At 46.4% G+C, this 10,927-nt stretch overlaps 1 protein-coding gene and 1 pseudogene across 1 annotated transcript in view; one reads left to right on the top strand and one right to left on the bottom strand.

The window, feature by feature from the left end:
* The first annotated feature begins 8,445 nt into the window (after positions 1-8,445).
* On the top strand, positions 8,446-10,324 carry LOC109455094 (glycoprotein integral membrane protein 1-like; annotated as a pseudogene).
* The window catches only part of NR2C2 (nuclear receptor subfamily 2 group C member 2), an 87,763-nt gene continuing 86,753 nt past the window's right edge, over positions 9,918-10,927 (bottom strand). The window contains exon 17 of the transcript XR_002138647.3: positions 9,918-10,247. The gene's annotated coding sequence lies outside the window, so the exon portion shown is untranslated. The remainder of the gene's footprint in view (positions 10,248-10,927) is intronic.

Raw genomic sequence — 10,927 nt, 5'->3', positions numbered from 1 at the left:
GAGGTTGAGTGTGTCTGCGTATGTGTGCATACGTGTTGTGAGAGTCACCAGATGACATCCCTTCTCCCTTCTCTTAATGACCTTTTGAGTATCAGGAGATAGCCCCAGCTCCTGTGTTATCTGTCTGGTTAAGGCCTCCAGACAGAGTCAAGGTCACTCTGCCTTTATCGCCATTTACTCCTGCAGTGTTGATTAAATGAACCATTTACACAACCATAGTGTAAAACCATTTCTAATCCTATTAGCCCCATTTCACACTAGAAGAAACAGGCCCAGTGAGGTTGAGGAACCCATTGGCTGCCATTTGTGCCAAGTACTGCTACATTTTCACGCATTCCTCATTTGGCGACCAGCTGGCCTGTGAGGTAGTTATTGCGTATGCATCTGACAGACGAAGAAACAGGTTGAAAGAAGTTAGCCTGGCTGGAATCATAGCCGGTCAGTGGTGGAATGACGATTTAAAATTTAAAGCCTGGTCAGCCTGACCTCCTTTGCCCTAAGTAGCAAGGAGGGTTTGATCTGGGTCAAGCCCAGTGGGAGTGTTCAAGCTTTGTGTCTGGCCCAGAGGTGGCAGAAATGGGCAGTGGGGAAAGAGATTGGCAGCTGCTGAGAGGGTTTCTGGTATTGACCACATGAGCCTTTGAAACAGACCTTGCCAGGACTTATGGAGCTTCCAAAACTAGGAGGAGATCATCTGTAGCTCTCACTGAGGGCCACACAGAAGGTTAAGTACTCTGCATGGATCACCTCATGTAATCTTCCCAACCCCCCCAGCTTACAGATGAAAAAGTGAGTGTGGGGAGATTGAGCCGACTCAGGGGTAACTACTGGGGTCCCAGCCCGGGCCTGCCTGACTCCAAAACCCAGGCTGCCCTGTTTCTAACGGGGTGGGGTGTTTCATCCTGTGGATATTATGATCAAAAGCTCTTCTGCCTAAAGCGTCAGTAGCCTAGCGCAGTTTTAAAACTACTTCAGAAAGGACTTCTGGTTTCAGCTCAGGCGAACAGTTTGGAAGTTGTCGCTCCTGTCCTTACAACAAGAAAGAGCTGTACAAACTGAAAATCAGTGACTTTTCTTGGGCCCATCAGAGAATTGAGTTTACAGGGCATCCTGCCACCTCAAAATCTGGAGAGAGAAGTGAATGCAGTCACAGCTGAGATCCGCTTACCTGAAGCTGAAGCCGCTGGAACCAGAGTTGGTAGGAACACTAGATGATTTTCTGGAGCCTGAGTGTGGATGTACAAGAGCGAGAAACTCCTGGCGGCCACAGCCTAAGCGAGATCCCACACTTGCATGGGTTTTACCTCCAGGAACCCCTCCAGGTTTTCACAGATAAGAGCTGAGAAAGATCCCCTGATGGATGTGGCAAGCTAAGGGGACGAATAATTTTTGTAAAAACAAACAAACTCAGAGCCTTCCACAGGGGAAAAGAACTTACCAGAGTCTAATCCCACCTGGGAGAAGGGCATTTACCCCACTCCACCCCTCCTGTCTTACCTAAGTGAGGGAAGGGTGAAAGAAAACTCTTGTTTTTCTATAAACACCACTACCTATACACTTCTCACACTAAATGTGTGGGCTATTTCCTACACCAACCAATTCTTTGACACCAGCTGGATGTCCTACAATTTAATTCAACTCAGACCCTATCTACCTGGAATTATTGTCAGATCCCACATATTAAGGCTCAGTCCCACAAGACTGCCTGCATTTCAGATCCCATTTACAAGTGTGGGCCTCCGGTATTTCTGATTCACCGGCTATACTTGTAAATTGGGTTCCCACAACCCCTTCCTTGGGTTTGGTAACTTGCTATAACAGCTCACAGAACTCAGGAAAACAGTCTACTTACTAGATTATCAGTTTATTATAAAAGATTTCAACTTAGGAACAGCCAGATGAGAGAGATGCATAGGGCAAGGTATGCGGACAGGGGTGCAAACTTCCATGCCTTCTCTGGGAACACCATTCCCAACACCTTGATGTGTTCACCAACCTGGAAGCTCTCCCAAGCCCTTCAGTTAGGGTTCTTTGTTTTAAATGGAGGCTTCCTTACATAGGCATGATTGACTAAATCCCTGGCCATTAGTGATTAACTCAACCTCCAGCCCTTCTTCCCTTCCCAGAGATCAGAAGTTGGGGGCCTGGGGTTGAAAATTCCAGCCCTCTAATCACATGGTTCTCTGCAACTAGCCCCCATCCTTAGGGGCTTTCCAAAAGTCATCTCATTTGCAAAAACGGGTGTGGTTGACTAATTTGTTACGAATAACAAAAGATGCTCCTTTCACTTTTATCTCTTCAGAGCTTTCAGGAAAGAGGACAAAACCCAGAGATTATGACAAAAGATGGCCTGTTTCGGTTCATGCTGCAGACTTTCCTAAAATCTCTCAAAGGTTCACAAGCCCCAAACAAGCAGCATCTGGCCTGGGCATGCTCTGGACCTCTTGCTAAGCAGTCCCAAGCCTGGCACTCAGTTCACAGCTTAGCTTCTCCTAGGCACCTCCAAACCCAGTGCAGGCAGTGGCCATCTGTGGATTGCTTTGTGGCTCATGCTAGGTGGCCCTGGGCAGGGCACAAGTGGAGGCTGAACTTGGCCAGCAGTGGGGCCCCTCCCAAGAGGCCTCAGGGCTGGCATACCCAGTGGCCTTCAGATAGCATGGGAGCAACACCTGGCGGCTTCCACAGATGACACACCCAAACGGCAGACTGGGTGGGCACCAGAGCCTCGCTAAATCGAACCCTGCTCTGCAGGGTCAGCCCCTCCATAACAGCTCCTCCACTGTAGTCATGCCTAGTCCTCACAACCAATTATGCTGAGGGTCAATCCCTCCTACTGATGTACAAAGAGCAACCAAGGCTCAACTACAACAGGAGGGCAAACACAACCCACACAAGGGACACACCTGCAGCAGCTGGCTCAAGTGACCAGGGAGATTGGGCCACTGGGCCCCACAGGACACCTACTATTTAAGGCCACTCTACCAAGACTAGGAGACAGACAGCATCTCTAATAAAGACAAATGCAGGGATGCAGCCAAAATGGGGAGACAAACATATATCAAATAAAAGAACAAAGCTCCAGAAAAAGAACAAAATGGAGACAAGCAATCTCCCAGCAGCAGAGTTTAACATGCTGGTTATAAGGATGCTCAATGATCTCAGTGAGAACTTCAACAAAGAGATAGGAAACATAAAAAAGAACCAGTCAGAAATGAAGAATACATTAGAGGGAATCAACAGCAAATTAGATGAAGCAGAGATTCAAACCAGCGATTTACAAGATAAGATAGCAGAAAACACCCAATCAGAACAGCAAAAAGAAAAAAGAATTCAAAAAATGAGGATAGTTTAAGGGGCCTCTCGGACAACATCAAGTGTATCGACATTCACATCATTGGGGTACCAGAAGGAGAAGAGAGAGAGCAAGGAATTGAAATCCTATTTGAAGAAATAATTATGGAAAACTTCCATAACCTGGCAAAGGAAATAGGCACACAAGCCCAGGAAGCACAGAGCGTTCCAAACAAGATGAATCCAAACAGGCCCCCACCAAGACACATCATAATTAAAATGCCAAAAGTTAAAGACAAAGATGGAATCTTAAAAGCATCAAGAGAAAAGCAGTTAGTTTCCTACAAGGGAGCTCCCATAAGACTGTCAGCTGATTTCTCAACAGAAACTTTGTAGGCCAGAAGGAATTGGCAAGAAATATTCAAAGTAACAAAAAGCAGAGACCTAAAACCAAAATTACTCTGCCCAACAAAGCTATCATTTAGAATTGAAGGATAAATAAAGAGCTTCCCACATAAGAAAAAGCTAAAGGAGTTCATCATTAGCAAACCAGTACTACAAGAAATATTAAAGGGACAAGAAGAAGGAGAAGAAGAATTAAAAATATGAATAATAAAATGGTAATAACTACATATCTACCAACAATTACTTGAAATGTAAACGGATTAAATTCTCCAATCAAAAGACACAGATGGCTAAATGGATAAGAAAACAAGACGTTTACATATGCTGCCTATAAGAGACTTAACTTCAGATCAAAAGACACACACAGAGACTGAAAGTAAAGGGATGGAAAAAGATATTTTATGAAAATGAAAACCAACAAAAAATCTGAGGTAGTAATACTTATTATCAGACAAAATAGACTTTAAAACAAAGGTTATGGGGCAGACGTGTGGCTCAGGTGGTTTAGAGCACGAGCTCAGAGCAACAGAGCTGCCGGTTAGACTCCCACATGGGCCAGCAAGCTGCACCCTCCACAACTAGAATGAAGTCAATGAGCTACCGCTGAGCTCCAGGGTGGCTAGATGGCTCAGTTAGATGGAGTGCGTGCTCTCAACCACAAGGTTGCTGGTTCGACTCCCGCAAGGGATGTTGGGCTGCGCCCCCTGCAACTAACAATAGCGACTGGACCTGGAGCTGAGCTGCACCCTCCACAACTAAGATTGAAAAGACAACAACTTGACATGGATGGAGCTGATGAGGCCTGGGAAAAACACACTACTGTTCCCCAATAAAAAAGTCTTGGAAATACACACTGTTCCCCAATAAAGTCCTGTTCCCTTTCCCCAATAAAATCTTTTAAAAAACACACAAAAGAAAAACAACAAAGGTTATGACAAAAGATAAAGAAGGACCCAGTAATTCCACTTCTGTGTATTTATCCAAAGAAAACCAGAACACTACTTCAAAGGGACATATGCATCCATATGTTTATTGCAGTATTATTTACAGTAGCCAAGAGATAGAGGCAACCTGGGTGTTCATCAATGGATGAATGGATAAAGAAAAGGTGGTACATATATACAGTGAAATAGTACTCAGCCATCAAAAGAATGAAATCTTACCATCTACAACAACATGGATGGACCTAGGAGGTATTGTGCTAAGTGGAGTAAGTCAGACAGAGAATGACAAGTACCATATGATATTACTTATATGTGGAATCAAAAGAACAAAATAAATGAACAAACAAAATAGAAACAAACTCATAGATACAGAGAACATTTTGATGGTTGCCAGATGGGAGGGGGGTTGAGAGGATGGGTGAAAAAGGGGAAAGGATTAAGAAGTACAAATTGGGCTGGCCCTGTGGCTCAGGCGGTTAGAGCTCCATGCTTCTAACTCCGAAGGCTGCAGGTTCGATTCCCACATGGCCCCGTGGGCTCTCAACCACAAGGTTGCCAGTTCAATTCCTCGAGTCCCACAAGGGTTGGTGGGCTCCGCACCCTGCAACTAAGATTAAACATGGCACCTTGAGCTGAGCTGCCGCTGAGCTCCCAGATGGCTCAGTTGGTTGGAGCGTGTCCAGTTCGACTCCTGCAAGGGATGGTGGGCTGCGCCCCCTGCAGCTAGCAATGGCAACTGGACCTGGAGCTGAGCTGCACCCTCCACAACTAAGACTGAAAGGACAACAACTTTACTTGGAAAAAATAGTCCTAGAAGTACACACTGTTCCCCAATAAAAAAAAAATCCTGTTCCCCTTCCCTAATAAAATCTTTAAAAAAAAAGAAGCACAAATTGGAAGTTACGAAATAGTCATGGGGATGTAAAGTACAGCATAGGGAATATAGTCAATAATATTGTAATAACTGTTTATGGTGCCAGATGGGTACTAGTTGTATTGGGTGATCACTTCCTAAGTTATATAAATGTTTAATCACTATGTTGGACATCTGCAGCTAATATAATATTGTATGTCAACTGTAACTGAAAAAAATATTAAAATTGGCGAAAAAAGAGAAAGAGAAATAAAAACGTTCTCTGATCTGTAAGAGTAGGACTTCAGAAATACATCTCATCCATGTTTTGCTTATGAAAAAAAATCGAGGTCAAGAACTGTTAAGTGGCTAAACCTGGAAGGGATATATCCAAAGCTTTTTCTTTTGCAAATCAGTTTTTTAAGTCAATGTTAGAAATTGCACAGTTTGAACCCTTCATTTGGAAACAAGAAGTTGAGAGAGAAAAACTGACTTAAATGAGGCTGAATAAAAAGTTATTAGCCCAGTCCAAGATGGAGGGCACTTCAGTGGCACCACTTGCCCTCCTGAGGCTCTTGTTCTGGCTGCTGCCCGCTGCTGAAGACCGCCAGCCCCAAAGGACAGCATTAGAGTTAATATAAATACCCTGAAAGATGATGGGGAGTGTCATGCAGGGTGTCATGCAGGGTCTCTGGTCCCGCTCCCCACATAAGAACGCAGGACATGGTGAGGCCAAAAAGGAACACCCACAGAGCCATAGATAGGGGAGTCACACCACTATAGTCTCCCTGGTGGCTGGGTTGGAGACACAGGAAGCGGGAGGCACATGATCTGCAGCCTGCCATCAGCTTCTCTGCCAATCAACGTCACTTGCTAACTGCAATCTGCCTCTCTGCAATCCACAATCCACACTCCACACTTGCTAGTTTAGCCATGGCAGTTACATCAGTGGCTAATGGCTAACCGTTAACAGCTAATGGCCAACTAGTCACAGATGATGACCATCTACTACCTGAGCCAGCACCTTTCCACGTGAGGCCGAGAGCCTGGAAACTGCTCTCTGGGACTCTGTCCCCACACTCCACCCCTACAGGGTCTTACCTCACAATCTACGTGACAAGCATCTTCCGCGAGGGGCCCTGTGCGAGGAGCCTGGAGGTGAATTCAATATCCTGGACACAGCCAGGCTCTCTGGACACAGCCAGGGTCTCTCAGGGCACCATCAGTCCTTCTGGGCACAGCCAGGGTTTCTCATAAATAAGACTGCGGTCTGCGCTGGTGTCAAATAGGGCCAAAACCTTCTGCACATTAGAAGGTGACCAATGTATGGACAGTTCCACGTGGGGCCTCCGATCGCCACTTGTCCCCTCTGACCAGGTACCTTGGCCCCACCCCTAATCAAGATGAAAGGAGTCGGCCTCAAGCAGCGGCATGAAATCCTGGAGGGATACGTGTGGTGCTTTCCCGGAATTGCTGTTCCAGATGCAACTGTTTCTAGAGTTCTAGCAAGAGTGCATTGGGGTGTCGGTCTATTTTTTCCTGATCGACCCCTGCTGCCACGAGATCATGCCACATCTGCATGCATGTTACTCTCTGAAGCCCGCGACCTCGCCCCCTTACTTTTGACTTGGGCTTCCAGGTCTTAACTTCTCCGACCTCCTGTCTTAACTTCCTTTGCCGCCAGCTTTCAACATACACTAGGGTGGCCATGGCAAGTGTAACTTCATGGATCCGCCGCCCCACATAGGGCGTAAGAATGGCAACCAAGGATCCAAAAGCATTTGCAAGTGCAGTATCCAAAACCAGATTTCTCATGCTGGTTGTAAAACGCTCGAAACGCTCGTCATCCGGCCCCCACATATTAGGGTTGAAGATAGCATGTCTCATACCCATTTCATGGATAATTTGAGTAAGTTCTGTATATGACTGCCATTGACTCACAGTGTCTGGCAGCTCGCCAGCCTGTCCCCATACTGTGTGTACTGTAGCCGTGAGCCACTCCATTAGAGAATGGTTGCCCTGGTCGTGGGCCAACCTATGGCAGTTCTGTAACCTTTGTCACAGGGACAGATGCACTGTCACGAAAGCTAGCTTTTCCATCTCGCCTGGGGAGCAGAGAATGTTGTCTGCTCCCTCATCCCATAAACGTAACAGCCAAGCCGAGACTGGCTCTCCAGGGCGTTGTCTGTACCGCCTCCCCAGCTCCTGCAACTCAGTGGGAGTGTATGGGGTGTAGGTTGTGAACTCAGTCACAGCTGGGTTGCTGGCAGCAACGCCCCCGGGGCCCAAAGGTTGCTCACGTTTTACCCTTTGCTTCAAGATTGGCCGGGCTTGGGGGTTGGGAGCTACATTGTCTCCACTCATATCGTCCTCCTCTGCCTCAGAGTCGCCACTGTGGGGCTCCTCCTCTAACAGGCGACCTGAGCTTCCAGCGCCTCCTACCGGGACACCTGGTCCCGCACCTGGGCTATTCCAGCAAGTGCTTCCTCCGAGTTCTGATGCACCACGGTGAGAACCTCCTCCCACCGACAGTCCCGAGCTTCCAGCGCCTCCCCCTGGGGCTGCTGGTCTGGCACCTGAGCTATTTCATTAAGCGTGTCCTCCATGTTACAACGCAAGGCCGTGAGGAACATCCAGCTCACGCGGCCGGCTGTAGCCTTCGCCTGCTCTGGCAACCGCTCAGCTAGAACCTGCAGGGCCCTCTCCACGCTGGCTGGAGAGCCATCCATGTCCTTCCACCCCTCCTTGGGGGTCCAACTCCTGAGAACAGTGGCCACCGGGCACCACATACTGTGTGGGGGCCACACATCCTCCTGCCCAGAGTCAGACTCCTTTCCTACCTGGCCGGAATCCTGCTCGCCACGCCAGGTGTCCGATTGGGTGGAGGCCTCGGTGTAAGATGTCCGCAATCCTTGGAGGCTTTGGCAGCAGCAGACCACCAAAAAGTAGGCGATGCCCGCCATGGCCAACAGGGTGGCGTGCCATCCGGCGGCTTGAGAGACCCACCAATTCACTGAGGGGTAACATTTCTCCCAAACAGATCGAGCCTCCTGTTCCCAGCGCCGCTCCTCACGGGTCTCCCAAAACAGAGCTTTCATACGTATAAACTGCTCCATTACCTTTCGGAGAGTTTCGGCCAACACCGTACCCTGCTCGCTGCGCCATGTGTCATGCAGGGTCTCATGTGGGGTCTCTGGTCCCTCTCCTCACATAAGAACGCAGGCTATGGCTAGGCCAAAAAGGAACACCCACGGAGCCATAGATAGGGGAGTCACACCACTATAGTCTCGCTGGCGGCTGGGTTGGAGACACAGGAAGCAGGAGCCACATGATCTGCAGCCCGCCGTCTGCTTCGGTGCCAACCAACCTCACTTGCTAACTGCAATCCGCTGTGCTAACTGCAATCTGCCTCTCTGCAATCTGCAATCCACACTCCGCGTTTGCTGGCTCAGCCACAGCAGTTATATCAGTGCCCAATGGCTAACCGGTAACAGCTGATGGCGAACTAGTCACAGCTGATGACCATCTACTACCCAAGCCAGCACCTTGCCATGTGAGGCTGAGAGCCTGGAAAATGCTCTCTGGGACTATGCCCCCACAAACAGGTATCTAAAGAACAGGGTATTCCTTTTTTAAAAATTTTTATTGGGGTGTTTCTCCAGGGCCCATCAGTTCCAAGTTGTTCTCCTTCAATCTAGTTGTGGAGGGCGCAGCCCAGCTCCAAGTCCAGTTGCCATTTTCAATCTTTAGTTGCAGAGGGCGCAGCCCACCATCCCATGCAGGAATTGGCAATCTTATTGTTGAGAGCTCACTCTCTAACCAACGGAGCCATCGGGCCACCCCTCCGGCAGCTCAGCGGCAGCTCATTGTCTTCAATCTAGCTGTGGAGGGTGCGGCTCACTGGCCCATGTGGGAATCGAACCGGCAAACATGTTCAGAGCTTGCGCTCTAACCAACTGAGCCACCTGGCTGCCCCGAGAACAGGCTATTCTTAACATAACCTGTGAGAGTGGACAGCTATATGTAAATGACTTCCCTGTTAATAGTAGTGTAACCAGAATAAGCTGTCAGACTTTGATAGTGAAGAATGAAAATCTCAAAAATTTGGAGGAAAAAGAATATTTTGTAATTGTCAGTGTGAGGATTTCAGTTCATGAGTGGTCTATGACATCTAGTTCCAGTTTGCAGCTGTCATTCAAGAAGAGGTAGTAGAGATGGATAGAAAATGAGCTCAACAAGAGAATGTTACTGAAATTGATATTTTAGTTAAGAACCAGGGAATACTCAGGCATTCAAACTATACGCTACTTTTGGAAGAAAGCATGCTGTACTCCATATCCCGAGATGATGATGACATTTTATTTACCCTTCCCAACTGCTCCAAAAATGTAGAAAGTGTTAGTTCATTGCAGACTACCAGCTATTACTTATCTGGAATGTGGAAACTACTGTAGATGACGATGCTTTACCTGGCAAATCACCTGAAACTTTTCTCAGAGCAGAGCCTCCATCTTCATATAAGGTGATCTGTCAGTGGATGGAAACGTTCAGAAAAGATCTGCGTAGGTTCTGGAGCAGTGTTTTCCCAGTATTCTTTACGTTTCTGAACGTCATGGTGGTTGGAATTATAGGAACAGCTGTGGTAATAACCATCTTAAAGGTGCTTTTTCCAGTGTGTGAATACAAAGAAATTCTTCAATTGGATAAAGTTAATGTTATAGCTGTGACAGCTATCAACTTATATCCAGATGGTCCTGAAAAAACAGCAGAAAACCTTGGAGATAAAAACATGTATTTAAAACAACAGCTCAATTCATGGACTCTGCATTAGTGTATTGGCTCTAAATTTGCCACTTGACTATAAGAATCAGTTTACACACGAGAGAAATTGCTCAGCTCCTAAAACTGCCTAAAACTTGACCTTTAAAATGACAGATTAAAGCTCACCTTATTCTGTAACAGGGATAGCTATTTAGATGATGAATTGTTAAGGAAAATTTAAACAAAGTGGAAAAGAAGACATGTGAAGAAACTTCGAAATTACAAAATTAAAAAAAAAAAGGCAAGACAAAATGCCGTGTGCCAATACTTTTCAAGGTGACTTTGTTAAGGAAATTATATCCACTTAATTATTGTAATATATAAGACTTTATGAAGGGCACTTTATGAAATTCTAATTTAAAAGCTCAAGAACTTAACACTTATTTTTTTATTCAGTAAAATGTACCTTTATATTAAGGCTGTGACTCAGTATAAAAATCACTGAAGTATATATCATGATTTGATTGTATCCTGTACCAAGACCACTTACCTTGAATACACCAGGATTTAAAAATAGTAGTGACATGTTCTCAATCTAAAATAAACTTTTTTGAGGAAAAAAAGTTATTAGCCCACTTGGTATCAGAACTCAGCTTTCCTGATTCATTTCCTA

The sequence above is a fragment of the Rhinolophus sinicus genome, chromosome 5 (assembly GCF_057876585.1).
Source record: "Rhinolophus sinicus isolate RSI-liver-muscle chromosome 5, RSI-T2T, whole genome shotgun sequence".
Classification (NCBI taxonomy): Eukaryota; Metazoa; Chordata; class Mammalia; order Chiroptera; family Rhinolophidae; genus Rhinolophus; species Rhinolophus sinicus.
Note: the sequence above shows the minus strand (reverse complement) of the source record. Positions and strands in the feature narration are given on the sequence as shown.